The sequence below is a fragment of the Bos taurus genome, chromosome 7 (assembly GCF_002263795.3).
Source record: "Bos taurus isolate L1 Dominette 01449 registration number 42190680 breed Hereford chromosome 7, ARS-UCD2.0, whole genome shotgun sequence".
NCBI lineage: Eukaryota > Metazoa > Chordata > Mammalia > Artiodactyla > Bovidae > Bos > Bos taurus.
In genome coordinates this window covers 66,559,597-66,584,901 of record NC_037334.1, presented here as the reverse complement: position 1 = coordinate 66,584,901, position 25,305 = coordinate 66,559,597, and the positions used below count along the sequence as shown (strand labels likewise).

Sequence of the window (25,305 nt, the reverse complement as noted above, 5' to 3'; positions counted from 1 at the left end):
AATTAAGGTTAAATGAAGTTCTGATCCAATAGGACTGATGTCCTTGTAAGAAGAGGAATAGATACCAGAGCTTACATTCTGTGTGTTCACAGAATAGATGCCATGTGAGTACACAGCTTGAAGCCAGGTGCCTATAACTTAGCTCACCAGAAACCAACCTGGATGGCACCTTAATCTTGGGCATCTAGCCTCCAAAATCATGAGTAAATAAATTTCTGCTGTTTTAGACACCCAGTCTGTGATATTCTGAGCTAACTCACTGCTCAATAAATTCTTAAGAATTAAATGATGTTGTGCTATTGATGATTATCATAAGAAAATACCAGCTGATAGGATATAAATGCCAAGTGTGTAAAAGTATAAGCTAGTAAACCAATTTTAAATAATTCAGAGTTTAGTTCCTCCTAAACACACAAAAATAATGTTATCCACAACTCAAAGATATTTAAATTATATTCCATAAGAATAGATGCAAAAAAACATCTTTCATTCTTGATTGGGTTATTTTTTAAGTAAGTAGAAGCTTTCATTTCAATTTTAAAAACATACTTGGCCTTCTTAATCCATTTTGGCAATTTCCATGATTATTAAAAAACAACTCAAAAAATTCATATAATCTTACAAATGCTAAATAATTTTATGTCCAAAGTACCTTCATTGCCTGAAGCCATTTTTCACTTGAATATGGAATTGAAGAGGGATTAATTAATATTTCTTTAGGACATGAGAAATTTCTTCTTGCCCAAATATATATGTTTTCCCCACTCCACTCTCATCAATATTATGTTTCTCTTATCTTCTGCCCAGTGTCCAAATCATTTGCCTCATTGCACTATCACAATTAGAAATCACAGATTCATTTGTGTATTTCTTAATCTGACTCTCATGAAACAGTAAGCTCCATGAGGAAAGAAATTATGTCTAATTTTATCCTAGCACAGTATTCTCTGTAACAAGCCCAATGACTACCATTTAATAGGTAATTAATAAATATTTGCTGAATAAATTAATGAATGTTAGAGGAATAATTAAAGTTTTATGCTTTTCACTGAACTCCAAGACAAGGTAACCTTTGGGTTCATTTTAACATCTAAAACCAATCCACCTAAGTCAGCTACTTCCAAAGGGCATTTGGAATTATTTGCACACCCTCAGAGTTCTACAGAGAAGGCAATGGCACCCCACTCCAGTACTCTTGCCTGGAAAATCCCATGGGCGGAGGAGCCTGGTAGGCTGCAGCCCATGGGGTCATGAAGAGTCGGACACAACTGAGCTACTTCACTTTCCCTTTTCACTTTCATGCACTGGGGAAGGAAATGGCAACCCATTCCAGTGTTCTTGCCTGGAGAATCCCAGGGACAGTGGAGCCTGGTGGGCTGCCATCTATGGGGTCACACAGAGTCGGACACAACTGAAGCAACTTAGCAGCAGCAGCAGCAGCAGCAGCAGAGTTCTACACTGCAACCACAGGCAACACAGAAGCATTTTCTTTTGCCAGAGCTGAATGAACCCATCAAAGGAAATAAATGTTGCCAAACAGTCTTCTGGGTGATTGGTAAAAGAGAGGATAAAACTGGCTTTGCCAAGTGGACCAGTCATTCTCTCTGAATCAGCACAAATCATGGTTGACTTAGCACTCAGGAACTGTTCTCCATAAGTCCAGAAAACAAATACACTTGCTTGATGAATGTGAATGTGTTTGCTTTTGCAATTCACTCTGACTCACAGTGACTGATGTGTGGTGCTAGGGGTCATGATGAAAAATCACGAAAGTGTAATCATTGGTACCTATAATGAGCTTCCCTTAGCTAAGTCCCCTGAAATTGTATCTGAGCAAAGATCTTTCCCAACATGCTCAGGTGACCTAGGTCATTATCCAATCATTTATATTTTTGAAAAAGCCTTTGAGAAATAAGCTGGGAGTGTTTCATAGTTTTTAAAACGAAGTCCGTCAGGGAACATATTGTGAAAAAGCAAAAGTTCATGACATAAATCTTAATGTTGGTTTAAAATTTAATAACTCTTTCTATATTTTCATCTTCTAGTCATTTACTGTGTGTATGTAAGAAAGTGCATTATATTTGGAGGGCCTACTAATCAGTGGGGATTAAATTGGGAAGGTATATTAAGGCTTTTAGGCCATTAGGATATCATTTAGTTCATTGGAGAGGTCATTTACTTAAAGCAAGGAGCCAAGGTCCTTCTCAAAGATGAGTCATTTAATCCCAGATCACCCAAATGATCCTGCCCAATATGCATTTTCTTAGTTTAATTTCCTCTGTAGGTTTTCTTTTATTTGTCCTATTTTATTTCTCCCATTTTATAGTCACATTGTCTAATTTAAACTTAATTAAAACTTTCACTTAGGAAAAAAAAAAAAAAACAGTTCTGGATACCTCCCAAGAAATACTTCATTAATGGGAACTCCTTAATAAGCAAAATATCTCACTGTGAAGACTAGATCCAAAGTCAGGGCTTCAAACATCCAACATGTTTTTTTCAAAGCCTGGGTCATGTTGGCCAGGGACGGCCAAATTCCTCAGGATTAGAGTTTGGAGTCTAACAAAGATCAGCCTCTCTGGCTTGAGGTACTCTGTTCACCTGATGACTGTGATTGACTCAGAAGTGAACCATGATCTAAATGAAAGAAAATAAAGCCAAACCAATGAAATGACTTTTCTGGAACTATTGCGGAAGATGCTCTATCTTCTCTGTGCTTTTCGAGCTGGTAAGTTGTAATTTTGGAGTTTTTAGAACCATGGAATACCAACAAAGAGGTGAGCACAGCCAAAAAATCCAAGTGACAAATTATTGAAAATGCTATTTAAACACTTGATCCAGCTGTACTTGAAGCAAGCTCTACTCCTGCACTTTCCAAGTACACAGACATCCCTCCTATCCCCCCGCAAAAAAAACCTCTCCACTTTTATATTTTCCCTTAGACCTCAAACCTACTGAATCAGGATCTCCATTTCAAGAAGATTTCTAGATGATCTGCATGCCCATTAAAGTATTAGGAGCACTACCTTCAGCCCTTCTGAGTTGCATTTTCTCACTTGGTGCTGATATATTCTTAATGACTATAAGTAGGTTCTATTACTGTCTCTATCTTTTATGAAACAAAATACTAAAAAATGTTCAGTTGTGTAAGATCATGCACATAGTAAATGGTGGAACTGGGATCAAAACAGCCTACCTGTCTCCAAAGCTCGTGTCCTTACCTCATGGGCCATACCACAAGGACTCTGTTTACCCCTGAGGAATTCTTATCAAATGAATCCACAGACGGATAGGGAAGTCAGCAGGTTGGAAATTCAAGGAAGAGTTGCAGTTCAAGTCCAAAAGTGCTCTGCTGACAGAATTCCTTCTTGATTGGAGAAGGTCAGTCATTATTCTATTAAAACCTTCAACTGGATTGGATAAAGCCACATTATGGACAGTAACCTATTTTATTCAAGCCCCACCACACTAAATGTTAAACTCATTCAAAACAACTCAGCCAAACAAACAACAATTAAAAAAAAAAAAAAAAAAAAAACCTTCCCAGAAATATCCAGAATACTGTTTGACCAAATATCTGAATACTGTCCCAGGCAAGTTGACACATAAAATTAATTATCACCATTTTATGGATTGATGGAGGTAACACTTTTATCTCCTTGTATGGAATCTGGCAGATTCACCCATCTGAGCAAAGAACAATAAGTGCTAATCTCTAGGATGAACCTAACTCTCTTGCCCTGGCACAAGCTCATTCTCTAAGGAGTTTTATATGCCGCTACAGTTCAGCCTGGAAACTCAGCATAAGCCAGTGTGGCCACATTTCCTCCTGCTAAAGTGAAGAAGAACTAAAGAGCCTCTTGATTAAAGTGAAAGAGGAGAGTGAAAAAGTTGGCTTAAAGCTCAACATTCAGAAAACTAAGATCATAGCATCTGGTCCCATCACTTCATGGGAAATAGATGGGGAAACAGTGAAAACAGTGTCAGACTTTATTTTTGGGGGCTCCAAAATCACTGCAGATGGTGACTGCAGCCATGAAATTAAAAGATGCTTACTCCTTGGAAGAAAACTTATGACCAACCTAGACAGCATATTAAAAAGCAGAGACATTACTTTGCCAACAAAGGTCCATCTAGTCAAGGCTATGGTTTTTCCAGTAGTCATGTATAGATGTGAGAGTTGGACTGTAAAGAAAGTTGAGTGTTGAAGAATTGATGCTTTTGAACTGTGGTGTTGGAGAAGACTCTTGAGAGTCCCTTGGACTGAAAGGAGATCCAACCAGTCCATCCTAAAGCAGGTCAGTTTGGGTGTTCATTGGAAGGACTGATGTTGAAGCTGAAACTCTAATATTTTGGCCACCTGATGCAAAGAGCTGACTCATTTGAAAAGACCCTGATTCTGGGAAAGATTGAAGGCACAAGAAGTGGACAACAGAGGATGAGATGGTTGGATGGCATCACCAACTCAATGGACATGAGTTTGGGTAGACTCTGGCAGTTGGTGATGGACAGGGAGACCTGGCGTGCTGCAGTTCATGGGGTTGCAAATAATCGGACATGACTGAGCGACTGAACTGAACTGAACTGAGGGGCTTTCCAGCTGGTGGCAGAAGGTTCTTGTCAGTACAGGTAAAGGCTAAAAAGGCCACTGGTCATCAGAAACATGAAGGGTACCCTGAGAGAACACAGCTAGCCAGGTGGGATTTTTGGTTTTCTGTCCTAAATGAATGTAGGCACCCTAAAAAGAAAAGGAATGCCATATAAAGCTGGACTCACGGAGAACACTTTATCAGAGACCCATATCTCTTGTTGATTTGCCTTCCTTCTTTTTCATTTTTGAACACTGCACATAATCTGCTTTAATTTTTTAAATTATTTTTTCATTGGAATATAATTGCTTTACAACATTGTGTGAGCTTTTGCTACACAACAGTATGAATCAGCTATATATATACATCTATCCCCTCCCTCTTGCACTTCCCTCTCACCCTCTGCTTTTTTTTTTAATTAATTTATTTTTTATTGAAGGATAATTGCTTTACAGAATTTTGTTGTTTTCTGTCAAACCTCAGCATGAATCAGTCGTAGATATACATATATCCCTTTTGAACCTCCCTCCCATTTCCCTCCCTATCCCACCCCTCGAGGTTGATACAGAGTGCCTATTTGAGTTCCCTGAGCCATACAGCAAATTCCCGTTGGCTATCTATTTTACACATGGTAATGTAAGTTTCCACGTTACTCTTTCCAAACATCTCAACCTCTCCACCCATCTCCCCGTGTCCATAAGTCTTTCTCTATGTCTGTTTCTCCACTGCTGCCCTGTAAATTAATTCTTTAGTACCATTTTCTAGATTCCATATATATGCATTAGTAAGTAAGTAAGTGTTAGTCGCTCAGTCATGCCTGACTTTTTGCGACCCCGTGGACTTCAGCCCACCAGGCTCCTCTGTCCATGAGATTTTCCAGGCAAGGATACTGGAGTAGGTTGCCATTTCCTTCTCCAGGGGATCTTCCCAACCCAGGGATCAAACCCAGGTCTCCTGCACTGCAGGCAGATTCTTTGCCAACTGAGCTAGAAGGGAGCCCTATATATGCATTAGTATGATATTTCTCTTTCTCTTTATGACTTACTTCACTTTGTATAATAGGTTCTAGGTTCATCCACCTCATTAGGACTGACTCAAATGCATTCCATTTTATGGCTGAGTAATATTCCATTGTGTATATGTACCCCAACTTCTTTATCCATTCATCTGTCAATGGATGTCTATGTTGCTTCCATGTTCTAGCTATTGCAAATAGTGCTGCAATGGACAATGGGATACATGTGTCTTTTCAATTTGGTTTCCTCAGGGTATATCCCTAGGAGTGGGATTGCCGGGTCATATGGTGGTTTTATTTCTAATTTTTTAAGAATCTCCATACTGTCGTCCATAGTGGCTGTATCAATTTACATTTCCACCAACAGTGTAAGAGTGTTCCCTTCTCTCCACACCCTCTCCAGCATTTATTGTTTGTAGACTTTTTGATGATGGCCATTCTGTCCAGTGTAAGGTGATACCTTATTGTAGTTTTGATTTGCACTTCTCTAATAATGAGCAATATTGAGCATCTTTTCATGTGTTTGTTAGCCATCTATATGTCTTCTTTGGAGAAATGTCTGTTTATGTCTTTTCCCCACTTGTTGATTGGGTTGTTTGTTTTTCTGGTATTGAGTTGTATGAGCTGCTTGTATATTTTGGAAATTAATCCTTTGTCAGTTGTTTCATTTTCTCCCATTCTGAGGGCTGTTTTTTCACCTTGTTCATAATTTCCTTTGCTGTGCAAAAGCTTTTAAGTTTAATCAGGTCCCACTAGTTTACTTTAGTTTTTATTTCCATTACTCTAGGAGGTGGGTCATAGAAGATCTTGCTTTGATTTATGTCATTGAATGTTCTATGTTTTCCTCTAAGAGTTTTATAGTTTCTGGTCTTACATTTAGGTCTTTAATCCATTTTGAGCTTATCTTTGTATATGGTGTTAGGAAGTGTTCTAATTTCATTCTTTTACATGTATCTGACCAGTTTTCCCAGCACCACTTATTGAAGAGGCTGTCTTTGCCCTATTGTATATTCTTGCTTCCTTTGTCAAAAATAAGGTACCCATAGGTGCATGGGTTTATTTCTGGGCTTTCTATCTTGTTCCATTGGTCTATATTTCTGTTTTTGTGCCAGTACCATACTGTCTTGATGACTGTAGCTTTGTAGTATACTCTAAAGTCAGGAAGGTTGATTCCTCCAGCTCCATTCTTCTTTCTCAAGACTGCTTGAGCCATTTGGAGTCTTTTGTGTTTCCATATGAATTGTGAAAATTTTTGTTCTAGTTCTGTGAAAAATGCCATTGGTAAATTGATAGGTATCACATTAAATCTGTAGATTGCATTTGGTAGTATAGTAATTTTCACAATATTGATTCTTCCTACCCAGGAACAAGGAATATCTCTCCATCTGTATATGTTGTCTTTGATTTCTTTCATCAGTGTCTTATAATTTTCTGTGTATAGTTCTTTTGTCTCCTTAGGTAAGTTCATTACTAGATATTTAATTCTTTTTGTTGCAATGGTGAATGGGATTGATTCCTTAATTGCTCTTTCTGATTTTTCATTGTTAGTACATAGAAATGCAAGTGACTTCTGTGTATTGATTTTGTATCCTGCAACTTTGCTAAATTCACTGATTAGCTCTAGTAATTTTCTGATACTAATGTATAATACCATGTCATCTGCAAACAGTGAGAGCTTTACTTCTTTTCTGATCTGGATTACTTTTATTACTTTCTCTTCTCTGATTGCTGTAGCTAGGACTTCCAGAACTATGTTGAATAATAGTGGTGAAAGTGGACAACCTTGTCTTGCTCCTGATCTTAGGAGGAATGCTTTCAGTTTTTCACCATTGAGAATAATGTTTGCCGTAGGCTTATCATATATGGCCTTTACTATGTTGAGGTAGGTTCCTTCTATGCCCATTTTTTGAAGAGTTTTAATCATAAATGGGTGCTGAATTTTGTCAAAGGCTTTTTCTGCATCTATTGAGATGATCATATTGTTTTTATTGTCAGTTTAATAATATGGTGTATCACATTGATTGATTTGTGTTTATTGAAGAATATTTGCATCCCCGGAATAAACCCAACTTGATCATGGGGAATGAGCTTTTTGATGTGTTGCTGAATTCTGTTTGCCAAAATTTTGTTGAGGATTTTTACATCTATGTTCATCAGTGATATTGGCCTGTAGTTTTCTTTTTTTGTGTTGTCTTTGTCTGTTTTGGTATCAGGGTGATGGTGGCTTCATAGAATGAGTTTGAAAGTGTTCCTTCCTCTGCAATTTTCTGAAAGAATTTTAGAAGAATAGGAATTAGCTCTTCTCTAAATGTTTGATAGAATTTTCCTGTGAAGCCATTTGGTCCTGGGCTTTTGTTTTCTGCGATATTTTTTATCACAGCTTCAATATCAGTCTTTGTAATTGGGTTGTTCATAATTTCTATTTCTTCCTGGTTCAGTCTTGAAAGGTTGAACTTTTCTAAGAATCTGTCCATTTCTTCCAGGTTATTCATTTTCTTGCCATATAGTTGTTCATAATAATCTCTTACAATCCTTGGTATTTCTGCATTGTCTGTTGTAACCTCTCCTTTTTCATTTCCAATTTTATTGATTTGATTATTCTTTTTTTCTTGATTAGTCTGGCTAAAGGTTTGCAATTTTGTTTATTTTCTCAAAGAACCAGTTTTTAGTTTTATTAATCTTTACTATTGTTTCTTTAATTTCTTTTTCATTTATTTCTGCTCAGATCTTTATGATTTCTTTCCTTCTACTAATTTTGTGCTTTTTTTCTTCTTTTACCAGTTGTTCTAGGTATAAAGTTAGGTTGTCTATTTGATGTTTCTCTTATTTCTTGAGGTAGGATTGTCTTGCTATAAACTTCCCTCTTAGAACTGCTTTTGCTGTATCCCATAAGTTTTGAGTTTTCATGTTTTCATTGTCATCTGTTTCTAGAAATTTTTTTATTTCCCTTTTGATTTCTTCAGTAACCTGTTGGTTATTTAGAAGCATATTGTTTAATCTCCATGTGTTTGTGTTTCTTACAGTGTTTTTCTTGTAATTGATATCTAGTCTCATAGCATTGTGGTCAGAGAAAATGCTTGATATGATTTCAATTTTCTTAAATTTACTGAGGTTTGATTTGTGACCCAAGATGTAGTCTATCCTGAAAAATGTTCCATGTGCACTTGAGAAAGTGTATTCTTCTGGATTTGGATGGAATGTCTTGTGAGATCCAGCTCATCTAATGTATCATTTAAGACTTGTGTTTCCTTATTAATTTTCTGTTTTGAAGATATGTCCATTGGTGTGAGTGGGTGTTAAAGTCTCATACTATTATTGTGTTACTGTCTGTTTCTCCTTTTATGTCTGTTAGTGTTTGTCTTATGTATTGAGGTGCTCCTATATTGGGTGCATAGATATTTACAATTGTTATGTCTTCTTCTTGGATTGACCCCTTGAGCATTTATGTAGTGTCCTTCCTTATCTCTTGCAATATTCTTTAAGGTCTATTTTATCTGATATGAGGATTGCTACTCCAGCTTTCTTTTGCTTCCCATTTGCAAGGAATATACTTTTCAATCCTCCCACTTTCAGTCTATATGTGTCTTGAGGTCTGAAGTGGGTTTCTTATAGAAAGCATATATATAGGTCTTGTCTTTCTATCCATTCAGCCAGTCTGTGTCTTTGGTTGGAGCATTTAATCCATTTACATTTAAAGCAATTATTGATATATATGTTCCTATTGCCATTTTCTTAATTGTTTGGAGTTGATTTTGTAGATCTTTTTTCTTCTCTTGTATTTCTTGACTATATAAGTCCATTTGTTATAAAGCCGGTTTGGTGGTACTGAATTCTCTTAACTTTTGCTTGTCTGAAAAGTTTATTTCTCCATCAATTTTGAATGAGATCCTTACCAGGTACAGTAATCTTGGTTGTGGATTCTTCTCTTTCAGTACTTTAAATACATCCTGCCATCCCTTTCTGGCATGCAGAGTTTCTGCTGAAAGATCAGCTATTAAGCATATGGGGTTTCCCTTATATGTTATTTGTTGCTTTTCCCTTCCTGCTTCTAATATTCTTTCTTTGTGTTTAATCTTTGTTAGCTTGCTAAGAGTCAGACACATCTGAGCGACCTCACTTTCACTTTTCACTTTCAGGCACTGGAGAAGGAAATGGCAACGCACTCCAGTGTTTGTGCCTGGAGAATCCCAGGGACGGGGGAGTCTGGTGGGCTGCCATCTATGGGGTTGCACAGAGTTGGACACGACTGAAGCGACTTAGCAGCAGCGGCAACTTGATTAGTATGTGTTTTGGCATGTTTCTCCTTGGGTTTATCCTGTATGGGGCTCTTTGTGCCTCTTAGACTTGATTGATTATTTCCTTTTCCATGTTGAGGAAATTATCATCTATAATCTCTTCAAAAATTTTCTCATACCCTTTCTTTTTCTCTTCTTCTTCTGGGATCCCTATAATTCGAATGTTGGTGCATCTGATATCCTCCCAGAGGTCTCTGAGACTATCCTCAGTTCTTTTCATTCTTTTTACTTTATTCTGCTCTTCAGAAGTTATTTCCACCATTTTATCTTACAGCTCACTGATTCGTTCTTTTGCTTCAGATATTCTGCTATTGATTCCTTCTAGAGTATTTTTAATTTCAGTAATTGTGTTGTCTCTGCATGTTTATTCTTTCATTCTTCTAGGTCTTTGTTTGGAGAAGGCAATGGCACCCCACTCCAGTACTCTTGCCTGGAAAATCCCATGGATGGAGGAGCCTGGTAGGCTGCAGTCCATGAGGTCGCTAAGAGTCGGACACGACTGAGTGACTTCACTTTCACTTCTCACTTTCATGCCTTGGAGGAGGAAATGGCAACCCACTCCAGTGTTCTTGCCTGGAGAATCCCATGGACAGAGGAGCCTGGTGGGCTGCCGTCTATGGGGTTGCACAGAGTCGGACATGACTGAAGTGACTTAGCAGCAGCAGCAGGTCTTTGTTAATTGATTCTTGTATTTTCTCCATTTTGTTTTCAAGGTTTCTGATCATCTTTACTAGCATTATTCTGAATTCTTTTCAGGCAGTTTGCCTATTTCCCCCTTCATTTATTTGTACTTCTGTGTTTCTAGTTTGTTCTTTCATTTGTATAGTATTTCTCTGCCTTTTCATTATTTTTTTTTAACTTACTGTGTTTGAGGTCTCCTTTACCCAGAATTCAAGGTTGAATTATTTCTTCCTGTTGGTTTCTGCCCTCCTAAGGTTGGTCCATTGGTTTGTGTAAGCTTCATATAGGGTGGGATGTGTGCTGAGTTTTTTGTTCTTGTTGTCTGTCTGTTTGTTTTTCCTCTGATAGACAAGGCTGAGTGAGGTGGTAGTCCTATCTGCTGATGATTGGGCTTAAATTTAGTTTTGCTTGTTGTTTAGATGAGGCATCCTGCACAGGGTTCTACTGGTGGTTGGGTGATGCTGGCTCTTGTATTCAGGTGGTTTCCTTTGTGTGAGTTCTTACTATCTGATACTTCCTAGGGTTAGTTCTCTGGTAGTCTAGGGTCTTGGAGTCAGTTCAGTTCAGTTCAGTCTCTCAGTCATGTCTGACTCTTTGTGACCCCATGAATCACAGCACGCCAGGCCTCCCTGTCCATCACCAATTCCCAGAGTTCACCCAAACCCATGTCCATCGAGTCGGTGATGCCATCCAACCATCTCGTCCTCTGTCCTCCCCTTCTCCTGCCCTCAATCCTTCCCAGCATTAGGGTCTTTTCAAATGAGTCAACTCTTTACATGAGGTGGCCAAAGTATTGGAGTTTCGGCTTCAACACCAGTCCTTCCAATGAACACCCAGGACTGATCTCTTTAGGATGGACTGGTTGGATCTCCTTGCAGTCCAAGGGACTCTCAAGAGTCTTCTCCAACACCACAGTTCAAAAGCATCAATTCGTTGGCACTCGGCTTTCTTCACAATCCAACTCTCACATCCATATATGACTACTGGAAAAACCATAGCCTTGACTAGATGGACCTTTGTTGGCAAAGTAATGTCTCTGCTTTTCAATATGCTATCTAGTTTGGCCATAACTCTCCTTCAAGAAGTGTCTTTTAATGTCATGGCTGCAATCACCATCTGCAGTGATTTTGGAGTTCCAAAAAATAAAGTATTGCACTATTTCCACTGTTTCCCCATCTATTTCCCATGAAGTGATGGGACCAGATGGACATCACTGGATGGTCAACACCGAAATCAGATTGATTATATTCTTTGCAGCCAAAGAGAAGCTCTATACAGTCAGCAAAAACAAGACCAGGAGCTGACTGTGGCTCAGATCATGAACTCCTTATTGCCAAATTCAGACTTAAATTGAAGAAAGTAGGGAAAACAACTAGACCATTCAGGTATGACCTAAATCAAATCCCTTATGATTACACAGTGGAAGTGAGAAATAGATTCAAGGGACTAGATCTGATAGGGTGCCTGATGAACTATGGACAGAGGTTCATGACATTGTACAGGAGACAGGAATCAAGACCATCCCCATGGAAAAGAAATGCAAAAAGCAAAATGGCTGCCTGGGTAGGCCTTACAAATAGCTGTGAAAAGAAGAGAAGCAAAAAGCAAAGGAGAAAAGGAAAGATATTCCCTTAGAGTCAGTACTCCCACTCCAAAGGCTCAGGGCTTGATCTCTGGTCAGGAATGAAGATTCCACAAGTGGTTTGTTATGGCATTAAGTGAGATTAAAACAAATATTCAAAAATAAGAAACCAAAGATGAACCCCAGACAAATGGCAATTACAAAATCAGGCAAATAATAACTAAAATAATGGAATATACACATATACATATACACCCGTAAGCAAAGTCAAAACAGTCCAACAAAAATAAAGTACAGTATATTGACCTGGTGAACAAAGGAAATCAAAAATTATATTTACCAGTTAAGAACAAAGCTAACTAAAGCACAAACTGGAAAACAAAACTAAAGCAAGGTGCCAAGTGGGGAATAAAGCAATGAAAACAAAACTAACAAATATGTTGAGAGGAAAGGAAAGAAAGAATAATTATGCAAAGTTAAATACACATAGCTGAAGATTTATATACATTAAAGGTTAACTGCAAAGGGAAGAGAACAGTAGTTAAGGCAAACAAAGGCATAAATGTAGAAAAAATATAATAGATTTAAAAAATTAAAAATTATAAAAAAGAGGAAAGAAAAAAAAGGAAGAAGAAAGAAAAAAAAGAAAACTCTACAGAACTGCAAAAGCCCAGCGTAGAGGCAGAGGTTTATGACAACAATAAAAAGTGTGACTGAATATACACATATACACCCATAAGCAAAATCAAAACAGTTCAACAAAAATAAAGTACAATACATTGACTCGGCAAACAAAGGAAACCCAAAATTATATCTACCAGTTAACAACAAAACTAAATAAAGCACAAACTGGAAAACAAAACTAAAGCAAGGTGCCAAGTGCGGAATAAAGCAATGAAAACAAAACTAACAAATATGTTGAGAGGAAAGGAAAGAGAGAAAAGAAAGAAAGAATAGATATGCAAAGTTAAATAGAGGTAGATAAAGAAGATTTATCTACATTAAAGACTAACTGCAAGGGAAAAGAACAGAGGGAAAAGCAATCAAAGGAATAAATGTAGAAAGAATAATAGGTCTGAAAAATTAAAGTTGAAAAAAATAAGAAGGGGAACTCCACAGAACTGCAAAAGCCCAACATAAAGGCAGAGGTTTATAACAACAATAAAAAATTGTGACTGCAAAAAAAAAGAAAAATAAAGCTCAAAAGCTTAATTAGATTTCATAGTGCCAATAAAATTGACAACTACAACAGGCAGGGGCTGGGTGTTTGTGTGGGGGAGGAATCCCAAAGAATCTACAGAACAAGTCAAAACATAAGAGTAATAAATGTTTTTCTTGAGTCACTGCTGTCAGAGTCCTTTCCCTCACTGGGAGTCACAGTCCACCTCACCTCCCTAGGATGCCCTCCAACACTGTGCTGATCTCTGAACCTGCTGTGGGGGCAGCTCAGATTCTAAGCTCAGATTCTAATACGCTCCTACTCCTGTGCTCTTGCCTCCAATGTCCATAGTTATGAGAACTAGTGCATTTTCTTTTGTGGTAGCTCTCAATGTCCTTTTCTATACTCCATAGACCCAGAGTCTGCCTAATTGATCATGTGGATTTAATCTGCAGCTTATACAACTGGTGGGAAGGTTTTGGGTCTTCTTCCTTAGCCACACTGCCCATGGTTTTCAATTGTGGTTTTACTTTCACCTCTGCATGTGGGTTGTCCACTGGGGGTTGCTCCTGAGGCTGCCCTGGAGGGCTTGGGCTTGCCCCTGTGAGGGCCAGGTGTGGAGGTGGTGCAACTGCTTGGGTTGCAGGGGTTCTGGCAGCACCAGGTACTCAGGGGAGTTGGCAGCTAGGGAAGCAGGAAATATAGCGCTCTAGAAGGGTATGGCAACCAGTATTGACCAATATGCTCCAGTATTCTTGCCTGGAGAACTCCATCCTGCCCCACCCCCACAACAGATAAGCCTAGCAGGCCACAATCTACAGGACTGCAAAGAGTTGGACACGACCAAAGTGACCCTGTGGGCATAGACACAAGACATTTTTTGCCTGTGGCAGCTCTGCCCCAGTGAGAGTTGAGCGTGAAGGTGGCACAGCTACTTGGCTTGTGGGGACCATGGTGGTACCAAGTGTGCAGGGACATGGACTGCCTCCACCACAGGAGTTATGGCCCTATCAGAGTCTTTTTTTGATCCTCTTGTAGCTGGCAGTCAGGAGGCCTCTTTGGCCAGTCTTTCTCTGTAGCTCTGCCTGTTCAGGCACTTGGAGGGCTCTCTTGCCTGGGGTCCTTCTCTGTTGTTTGGTGCATCAGACACATAGAAGGGGACCCCTGACTGCGGTCCTACTCTGTAGACCAGCGCATCAGGCACTTACAGGAGCACCGTTGGTGGGGTCCTACTCTGTAGTTCGGTGCGTCAGGCATTTGATAGGCCAGCCTCTCTACTGTTCAGCTGCTGATACTGGCGCATGGAGAGAGAAGCTACGGTGATGACTCCACCCTCTACACGTGACTCAGTAGTAATGTCTTGCTTCCATGGCTGCCTGGCTTTCCTCCACAGGCATTTACCACCACAATTTCCTCCCTCATATCCCCTCGATACATTTCTCCACAGTCAACAGCAGCCCTTGCCCTGGGATTGCTCCACAATCCCTACACTCCAGCTCCTAGCTGCTGCACCTTCCAGGGGACCTGTGTCCCTGTCTGGGGTATGTATGGCTGTGGCAAGGACTGTCTGATTCTCATTCCATTTAGGCTGCCACAGATCAGCTGTTTCACTCTCAGCCTTAAATGTTTCTCCTCTGACTCAGACAATTGCCCTGCCTCAGTTCCCCCACCTGCCAAGGGCTGGTCCAACCCTACTAATATTCTGGGTTTTCCCCCTAGTTCCTTTTGTATGGTTCTATACATTCTTTTCCACTGGTCAGGTCCTCCTGTTCTCTCTCAGCTGGTGCTCTGCATGCACTTCTGTGTCTAAAGGTGTTTTCCTAATGTACCCATGGAGAGAGATGTACTCCACATCCACATAATCCTCTGCCATCTTCTGCCTTCCTTCTTTAACAGCATTGTTTGCTTTGTGGTTTGGATGTCACATATTTCAAAGAAATATTTGGGTTTCTCTGGATTATGCTTTAGCTTGGTTTAATACAAGCAAGTTTGTATTCATGTTTTTGGAATAAAATCCACAATATTCATATTTATACTCACACCTTTAAATTTTTTTGTTTTTCTTTCTATAGTATTTTTCCATATTTTCCCTAATAGTTGTTCCATTTTCCAATTAGACAATAGTTGTTCTGTTTTCCAATTAGACACACCTTGGAGTACCTATAGGTTACCGTATCCAGAAGATATAATTCCTAGTGTAGAAGGCACCCTTGACTTACTGGGATGATGGTTCCTCCTGACTTCTCACATGCATCACCTGTTTTATCAGAAGTCACAGGGTTTTAGACCCACCGTCTCTGATATAGAGCAAAGATCAGACAGCAGCATGCCAGAGGAGTATAATGATATATATGATTGTGTCTTCTAGGCCCTGGATACCATTTAGTCATATACAATAGGAGCTGCAAGTATGACCTCTGTAAGGAACTGGATAGGGAGTTTGGGGGTGGGGGGTTAGCTGCTTCCCTAAAGAACACCCTGAGAGCACAGTATATGGCCCATGGTCAATTTCAGGTAACACCAAGTGAAGAGTAAGTTCACTTATTTACAAATTGGCCCAAGCCTTTTCTTCCCCATATTTGAAGGGAAATACATTTGTGAATTTCTTCCCTCAGTGGCAAGGATCAAGTAGAAACTCTGTACATCAGGAGCTATCCTAGGGAGATAAAGGAGTGAGGGAAGAAGGGGTACTTTTCTAAAGGTTAATGGCAGGATTTATGTTAGGCTTTCTGAACTTGGAATGTCAGCACCAAGAAGAAGCAGGGATGAACTTCACCTCAAGATCCTGCTAGAATACTCTTGGAAAGCAGAGAAGCAATTGAATTCCTCGCCTTTTCACATCTCAGTACAGCATAAGGACACAGTCCCCAAGAAGTGAATTTAAAAAACCCAAAATGAAAATCTCATCAAGTCATTCTATCACCTTAAACCCTCAAAGACTTCTAAGTGCCCTTATGATTAACAATAAAAATGGCAAGGTCAAAGAAAGCCCTAGTTGCCAAGAGTGGGGACTACTCTTACTTGTGTGTGGGCTTCTCACTGCTGCGGCTTCTCTTGCTGTGGAGTACTGGCTCCAGGGTGCTCAGGCTTCAGCAGTAGTGGCACGTGGTCTCAGTAGTTTTGGCTCCCAGGCTTTAGCGCACAGGCTCAATAGTTGGTGCACAGGCTTAGTTGCTCTGCACCATGTGGGATCTTCCTAGATCAGGGATCAAACTTGTGTCTTTTGCACTGACAGGTGGACTCTAACACTGAGCCACCAGGAAGCCCCTGGTGGCTAATCTTAACCACTGAACCACCAGGGAAGCTCCTATAAAATGCAATTAGTCAAAAGCCCTGGTGGTACTAAATAGCATGAGATGCATCTTTGTGCAACACTACAAACAGGGCATCACTGGGATCTACCAAGTGGAACTATCGTTAATGACATAACAATTATGACGATGCTGATGACAGTGACATCACAATCATTTCCTAAGCACCAGCCCTTTCTAATTCTAGGAGGACAATGCTTTTCTTTTATAGATAAGGAAAATAAGACTTGTAATTTGCTGAAGTTCACTCAGTAAATAAGGGCAAGTATAGAATTTTAATCCAGTCATCCATGTGGTTCTAAGTGTGGTCAGTTCAGTTCAGTTCAGTAGCTCAGTAGTGTCCAGCTCTTTGCGACCCCATGAATCACAGCACACCAGGCCTCCCTGTCCATCACTAACTCCTGGAGTTGACTCAGACTCATGTCCATCGAGTCAGTGATGCCATCCAGCCATCTCATCCTCTGTCGTCCCCTTCTCCTCCTGCCCCCAATCCCTCCCAGCATCAGAGTCTTTTCCAATGAGTCAACTCTTCGCATGAGGTGGCCAAAGTACTGGAGTTTCAGCTTTAGCATCATTCCTTCCAAAGAAATCCCAGGGCTGATCTCCTTCAGAATGGACTGGTTGGATCTCCTTGTAGTCCAAGGAACTCTCAAGAGTCTTCTCCAACACCACAGTTCAAAAGCATCAATTCTTCAGCGCTCAGCCTTCTTCACAGTCCAACTCTCACATCCATACATGACCACTGGAAAACCATAGCCTTGGTTAGATGGACCTTTGTTGGCTAAGTAACGTCTCTGCTTTTCAATATGCTGTCTAGGTTGGTCATAATTTCCTTCCAAGGAGTAAGCGTCTTTTAATTTCATGGCTGCAGTCACCATCTGCAGAGATTTTGGAGCCCCAAAAAATAAAGTCTGACACTATTTCACCTGTTTCCTCATCTATTTGCCATGAAATGATGGGACCAGATGCCATGATCTTCGTTTTCTGAATGCTGAGTTTTAAGCCAACTTTTTCACTCTCCTCTTTCACTTTCATCAAGAGGCTTTTTAGTTCCTCCTCACTTTCTGCCATAAGGGTGGTGTCATCTGCATATCTGAGGTTATTGATATTTCTCCCAGCAATCTTGATTCCAGCTTGTGCTTCTTCCAACCCAGGATTTCTCATGATGTACTCTGCATATAAGTTAAATAAGCAGGGTGACAATATATAGCCTTGACGTACCCTTTTCCTATTTGGAACCAGTCTGTTGTTCCATGTCCAGTTCTAACTGTTGCTTCCTGACCTGCATGCAGATTTCTCAAGAGGCAGGTCAGGTGGTCTGGTATTCCCATTCTTTCAGAATTTTCCACAGCTTCTTGTGATCCACCCAATCAAAGGCTTTGGCATAGTCAATAAAGCAGAAATAGATGTTTTTCTGAAACTCTCTTGCTTTTTCCATGATCCAGTGGATGTTGGCAATTTGATCTCTGGTTCCTCTGCCTTTTCTAAAAGCAGCTGGAACATTTGGAAGTTCATGGTTTACGTATTGCTGAAGCCTGGCTTGGAGAATTTGGAGCATTACTTTACTAGTGTGTGAGATGAGTGTAATTGTGTGTTACTTTGAACATTCTTTGGCATTGCCTTTCTTTGGGATTGGAATGAAAAGTGACCTTTTCCAGTCCTGTGACCACTGCTGAGTTTTCCAAATTTGCTGGTATATTGAGTGCAGCACTTTCACAGCATCATCTTTCAGGATTTGAAGTAGCTCAACTGGAATTCTGTCACCTCCACTAGCTTTGTTCGTAGTGATGCTTTCTAAGGCCCACTTGACTTCATATTCCAGGATGTCTGGCTCTAGGTCAGTGATCACACCATTGTGATTATCTGAGTCATGAAGATCTTTTTTGTACAGTTCTGTGTATTCTTGCCACCTCTTCTTAATATCTTCTGCTTCCGTTAGGTCCATATCATTTCTGTCCTTTATCGAGCCCATCTTTGCATGAAATGTTCCCTTGGTATCTCTAATTTTCTTGAAGAGATCCCTAGTCTTTCCCATTCTGTTGTTTTCCTCTATTTCTTTGCATTGATCGCTGAGGAAGGCTTTCTTATCTCTTCTTGCTATTCTTTGGAACTCTGCATTCAAATGCTTATCTTTCCTTTTCACCTTTGCCTTTTGCTTCTCTTCTTTTCACAGCTATTTGTAAGGCCTCTCAGACAGCTATTTTGCTTTTTTGCATTTCTTTTCCATGGGGATGGTCTTGATCCCTGTCTCCTCTACTATGTCACGAACCTCAGTCCATAGTTCATCAGGCACTCTATCTATCAGATCTAGTCCCTTAAATCTATTTCTCACTTCCATGTATAATCATAAGGGATTTGATTTAGGTCATAGCTGAATGGTCTAGTGGTTTTCCCTACTTGCTTCAATTTAAGTCTGAATTTGGCAATAAGGAGTTCATGATCTGAGCCACAGTCAGCTCCTGGTCTTGTTTTTGCTGACTGTATAGAGCTTCTCCATCTTTGGCTGCAAAGAATAGAATCAATCTGATGTTGGTGTTCACCATCTGATGATATCCATGTGTATAGTCTTCTCTTGTGTTGTTGGAAGAGGGTGTTTGCTATGATCAGTGCATTTTCTTGGCAAAACTCTATTAGTCTTTGCCCTGCTTCATTCTGTATTCCAAGGCCAAATTTGCCTGTTACTCCAGGTGTTTCTTGACTTCCTACTTTTGCATTCCAGTCCCCTATAATGAAAAGGACATCTTTTTTGGGTGTTAGTTCTAAAAGGTCTTGTAGGTCTTCATAGAACCGTTCAACTTCAGCTTCTTCAGCGTTACTGGTTGGGGCATAGACTTGGATTATTGTGATAATGAATGGTTTGCCTTGGAAATGAACAGAGATCATTCTGTCGTTTTTGAGATTGCATCCAAGTACTGCATTTCAGACTCTTTCATTGACCACGATGGCTACTCCATGTCTTCTGAGGGATTCCTGCCCACAGTAGTAGATATAATGGTCATCTGAGTTAAATTCACCCATTTCAGTCCATTTGAGTTCGCTGATTCCTAGAATGTCGACATTTACCCTTGCCGTCTCTTGTTTGACCACTTCCAATTTGCGTTGATTCATGGACCTGACATTCCAGATTCCTATGTGATATTGCTCTTTACAGCATTAGACCTTGCTTCTATCACCAGTCACATCCACAAGTGGGTATTGTTTTTGCTTTGGCTCCATCCCTTCATTCTTTCTGGAGTTATTTCTCCACTGATTTCCAGTAGCATATTGGGCACCTACTGACCTGGGGAGTTTCTCTTTCAGTATCCTATCATTCTGTCTTTTCATACTGTTCATGGGGTTCTCAAGGCAAGAATACTGAAGTGGTTTGCCATTCCCTTCTCCAGTGGACCACATTCTGTCAGACCTCTCCACCATGACTCGCCTGTCTTGGGTGGCCCCACAGGCATGGCTTAGTTTCATTGAGTCAGATAAGGCTGTGGTCCTAGTGTGATTAGATTGACTAGTTTTCTGTGAGTATGGTTTCAGTGTATCTGCCTTCTGATGCCCTCTTGCAACACCTACTGTGTTACTTGGGGTTCTCTTACCTTGGACATGGGGTATCTCTTCACGGCTGCTCCAGCAAAGTGCAGCTGCTGCTCCTTACCTTGGATGAGGGGTATCTCCTCACCACCGCCCCTTCTGACCTTGAACGTGAAATAGCTCCTCTAGGCCCTCCTGTGCCCGCGCAGCCACCGCTTGTTGGAGGTGGGGTAGGTCCTCCCGGCTGCCGCCCCTGGCTTCAGGCGTGGGGTAGCTCCTCCCAGCCTCCAGACACGACCTTGGATGTGGGGTTTAGTGCGGGCGGCTAAGTGTGGTCAAAGAACCACAAACCTCAGGTTTACCTGTGTTTATTTAAAATGCAGGCTTCTGATACATACCCTACAAAGACTGAAATTAGAATCTCTCTGAGTGGGGTCCATTAAGTTTCCCCTTAATGCACTTTTGTATTTCAGAACAGTCACCAAACTGCACTCTTTCCATAAATTGTCTCAAGGCTATTGCCTCAGTTTGTTAAGATCTCTCTGCTTGCCATATCCTTAAAAATGGACCTATGACCACTCTGAAAGGGATAATCTCCCCTTATTTTAGCTTCTAGAACCCATATGTAACCCCAATTGGTCTGATAAGAATAATGAACTGGGAAGAACAAAACAAACTGGTGGATTTTCACATACATGTGTGTGAATACATATTCATAAATAAATATCTTCTTTAACTTCTTAGTTTGAAGTAATTATAGATTCACAAGAGGTTGCAAAGAAACGTTCAGGGAGCATCAGTGCATATTTTACCCAGGCTCCCCCAGTGTTAACATTTTGTGTAACTATAGTACTATATCGGAGAAGGCAATGGCACCCCACTCCAGTACTCTTGCCTTGAGAATCCCATGGACGGAGGAGCCTGGTGGGCTGCCGTCTCTGGGGTCGCAGAGTCGGACATGACTGAAGTGACTTAGCATAGCATAGCATAGCATAGTACTATACCAAAATTATGTGGTTGACATTAATCAAATATATGAACTTGTTAGTGTGGGGTGGGGGGGTCTATGCAGTTTTGTCACATGTGTAGCTTCCTGTAACTGACACTACAATCAAGACAAAATCATCCCAAAGCTCCATCGTGTTACACCTTTGTAGCTGTATGCCCTCCCATCCTTCACTCCTGGAAAGCACTAATTGTTTATCTACAATTGTGTTCTTTTAAGGATATTATATAAATGGAATCATAAAGTATGTAGCCTTTTGTAATTGCCTTTTTTTACTCAGCACAATTTTCTTGAGGTTTATCCAAGACATACTGAGTTGCTGTATCTATTTATTAATAGTTCATTTCTTCTTATTTCTGAGTAGTATTTTGTGATTAGATAAAATGTAGTTTGTTTAATCATTTATTCATTTAAAGACATTTGGGTAGTTTTCAGTTTGGGACTGAATAAAACTGCTGTGAACATTCATGTACTATTTCTTTATAAACATAGTTTTAATTTCTTGGAGATAAATATTCACAATTGTAATCATGGAGTCGTACAGTAAGTCAATTTTTAGTTTTAAGGGGAACTGCCAAACTGTTCTCTAGAGCAATGGTACCATTTTACATTCCCATCAACAATATGTAAGTAATCCAGTTTCTCTTCCTCCCTGCCAATATTCAGTGTTATCACAATTGTGTTATCTGTATTATATGCAGATGTATTATTTCTTCCTTTCCAGTCTACATGCCTTTTCTTTCTTTTTCTTGCCTATTTCTCTGGGTAGAGTTTCCAGTACTACATTCAAGTAATCTACAGGAAAGTAAGAAGAGAGAAACAGAAGAACAAGAAGGAGAAAACAGACAGTAGTGGGAGCCCTAACACATCAGTAATCACTGTAACTGTAGATGGTTTGAATACACTAATTAAAAGACAGAGATTTATTTGTCTGTATCAATGAAAAGTGAATGAATAAAAAATTATGACCAAATTATGCTATCCATAAGAAACTCACTTCATACATAACATGAGCAGGTTAAAAGCAAAAGGATGAGAAAAGGATAGATGCAAATTATTATTGCAAAAAATTGTGCATATACTGGTTTTTTTTTTTTTAATATATAAATGCAGGAATGGTTATACTGGTATAAGACAATGTAGACCTCAGGGCTCAGAAAATTATAAGAGACAGAGAGGACATTTACATAATGATTAAAAGGTTGATCCAGTAAGAATATATAGCAATGCTAAGTATGGATATAACAAACAATAGTGTTGCAAAAAAAAAAAAAAACTGAAGCAAAAACTGATAGAGCTAAAAAGATAAATAGGCAAAATTTTAATTATTCTTGGAGACTTCTATACCTTACCTTCAGCAATTAGCAGAAGTATTAAACAGAAAATTAGTGTGCATGCTCAGTCACAGGCGACTCTTTGCAACTCTATGCATTGTACCCCACCAGGCCCCTCTCTTCATGGAATTTTCCCAGCACGAATACTGGATTGGGTTACCATTTCCTCCTTCAGGGGATCTTCCCAGCCCAGGATCAAACCTGTGTCCCCTACATTGTAGGTGAATATTTCACCATTGAGCCACCAGGGAAGCCCAAGAAAATCAGCAAGCATATACAATTTAACAACACCATATTTTGTCTGTATCTAACTGACAAAAATGTTAAATAGAATAGTCTTCCTAACAATGTAATATACCTCTTTTCAAGAATATACATTCATAGAATATTCTCCAAGACAAACCACATCCTAAGTCACAAAACAAGTCTTAAACTTAAGAGAATTTAAATCACATGGCTATTTTTTTGACCAAAATAGAATCAAACTGGAAATCAATAACAGAAAAACAATAGGAAAATCTTCAAACATGTGAAAATTAAGGATCTTCTAAATCCTCCCCTAAGACTCTTTGCTTATATCACTTCAGTAGATTGTTGATAATAAAAATTGTCCTGTCCATCACTTACCCGTGTATTTGTCTTTCAAGATCTAAGGAAAAGAAGTAAAATAAATGAAAGCACAGAAAACTGAAATTACACCTCCAACTTAAAAACCTTATTCCGACCGTCTCATTTTATGGAAACTGGAGGCCACTTATGAACCCCCAGAGCTTTAGCCTATGCCTGAGTTATGCCTGCAATTCATAAGTAATGTAGGATCTTCAACTTATTCAACTGAGACTTTAGGCATCAAAGGTAAACCTGCCCTTTCCCTTGGCTATCTACTACTTCCTGACGACACACAACTTTAGGGTGCGTAAGTAAGGGAGAAATGGGTCCAATGGGCAGCAGTGTGATGATCTGCAATCAAGTGTAATTTTATCAGAAAATTGCATCTTGCCCTTTTTCAGAGTCAAGGAGTAATGCATGAATCTAGCAGAAATGATTCACTCTTACTCCTTGAAGGACTGGGCCTGGTTAGTCAAGACTTCAATCTGATTCATTCAAAGCTAAGGACCTGTAAGTGACTTTCATCAAAATGCTGATGGCCAGAAAAAGAGTGCAGACAGCAATGCCCTTTTCACTCGGGTCTCAGAACTCAAGGAGAGGAGCCTCAGAAAACAAGACTGTGGTGTTACAGAGGTAGGACTTGAATTGTTTTGCCAACTGCAGGGCAGGTAGGACTTGAATTGTTCATTCCTGCCTAGACTGAGAGGGTCTGAGCCTCTAACTTTGGCTTCTCTAATCAGGCTTCATGTACCATTGGCTCCTGTGTGGAAGACAGCTACCTGGTTCTAGCTAATGGTTATGTTTTGATGGAAAACTTAGCTCCCTCCTGTTGTTTAATCCCTTTCAATGACTCCTGTGACCTGCAGGTAAGCCCTCATGAACTGCCCTCTGTACTGTGTACCTTCAGCTTCGTCTCTCACCAGCTTTCTCCCCTGTTCTAAATGAGCCTCTGTCACGGCCTCTACTCCATCATGTTCTCTCTCATTCTTGGGCCTTTGACTATTCTATTCTGTTCTTTCTATTTAACACACACTCCAGCCTCTCCACCTGGCTGATTCTTACTCATATTTTGGGTCTCGTTTAAATGTGACTTCTTTACTGGACCCCACATAGATACATACACAGCAGCCTGTACTTTCCCCTCTTTGAGCCCCTCTCCACTTTGTATTTATCACTTTCTTAATTGTGTCTCTCCCTGATGCACTATGTGCTCCACATAGACAGGAACCACATTTAGCTTGTTCATCATTTATGTTCTCATACACTGCCTAGTACATGATAGGTACTTAATAATTACTTGTTGGGTAAAGAAAGAAATTAATAACCAAAAGAAGAAAACATAAAAGTATTATTTGGGGGTGTTAAAGTTGCCTCCTTAAGAGTGTTGACTGGCAAGGGATAAGAAGGAATTCTATGGTAGGAAGGAAAAATTCTATCTTGAAAATGATATGTGAATTTGTCAAAACTCTTCAAATTATACCCTTAAGTTCTATGCATTTCACTGTATGTAAATTTTACATTAACAATTTTTTAAAAAGAAGAAAAATAAATTTGCCTCCTTTATGAGCACAAGGCGCATTGAAAGGTACTAGGCATTACAATCAGGGCATGACCTCTGGTTCCAAACTATGAATTCAAATTAAAACTGTCTGTAGAACTTTTTCGAGATACCAGATTTTTTTCACATGCCAACTAAGTGTGCTTCAATAAACATTTGGTGGATTAATATATAAACAATCATCAGAGAAGGATATTTTTCTCTTGCAAAAAATCACTACAGCTTTTTTTTTTTTTTCCACTCACTACTTCATTGCCCAACAATGACTCTTTCATGCTTTTCCATTTATTTTGCTAAGAAATATAAAAAGAAGTGAAATATGAGACCATAGTTCTGGATTTTAAAAACATGATAATAGGCAACAACTTAACTTTCTTGGACCTCAGAGTCTTTATCAAATGAAGGTGGCAGACCGTGCTCTGTACACCTCAAGATAAACAGGTGAGTATAAAAATGTTTTTGTAAACACTAAAGCACAAGAGAAGAGAAGTTCATTTTTATTATGCTAAAACTCAAACTCAAGATCATAAATTCATGTTCTTTACTTTCTCCATATCAACCCAGGAGAGAGATAGAGCAAAGTTCAGACATGAATATGACTAGAAAAGAACAGATCAAAGACAGAAAACAGATGCTTAAAACTCCAT

General features: G+C 39.5%; 1 long non-coding RNA gene across 1 annotated transcript in view; it reads left to right on the top strand.

Moving 5' to 3' along the window:
- Positions 1-22,114, top strand: part of LOC132345833 (uncharacterized) — a 41,837-nt gene extending 19,723 nt beyond the window's left edge. The window contains exon 3 of the long non-coding RNA XR_009495415.1: positions 21,927-22,114. This is a non-coding gene — a long non-coding RNA (uncharacterized lncRNA). The remainder of the gene's footprint in view (positions 1-21,926) is intronic.
- The last annotated feature ends 3,191 nt before the right edge of the window (positions 22,115-25,305 follow it).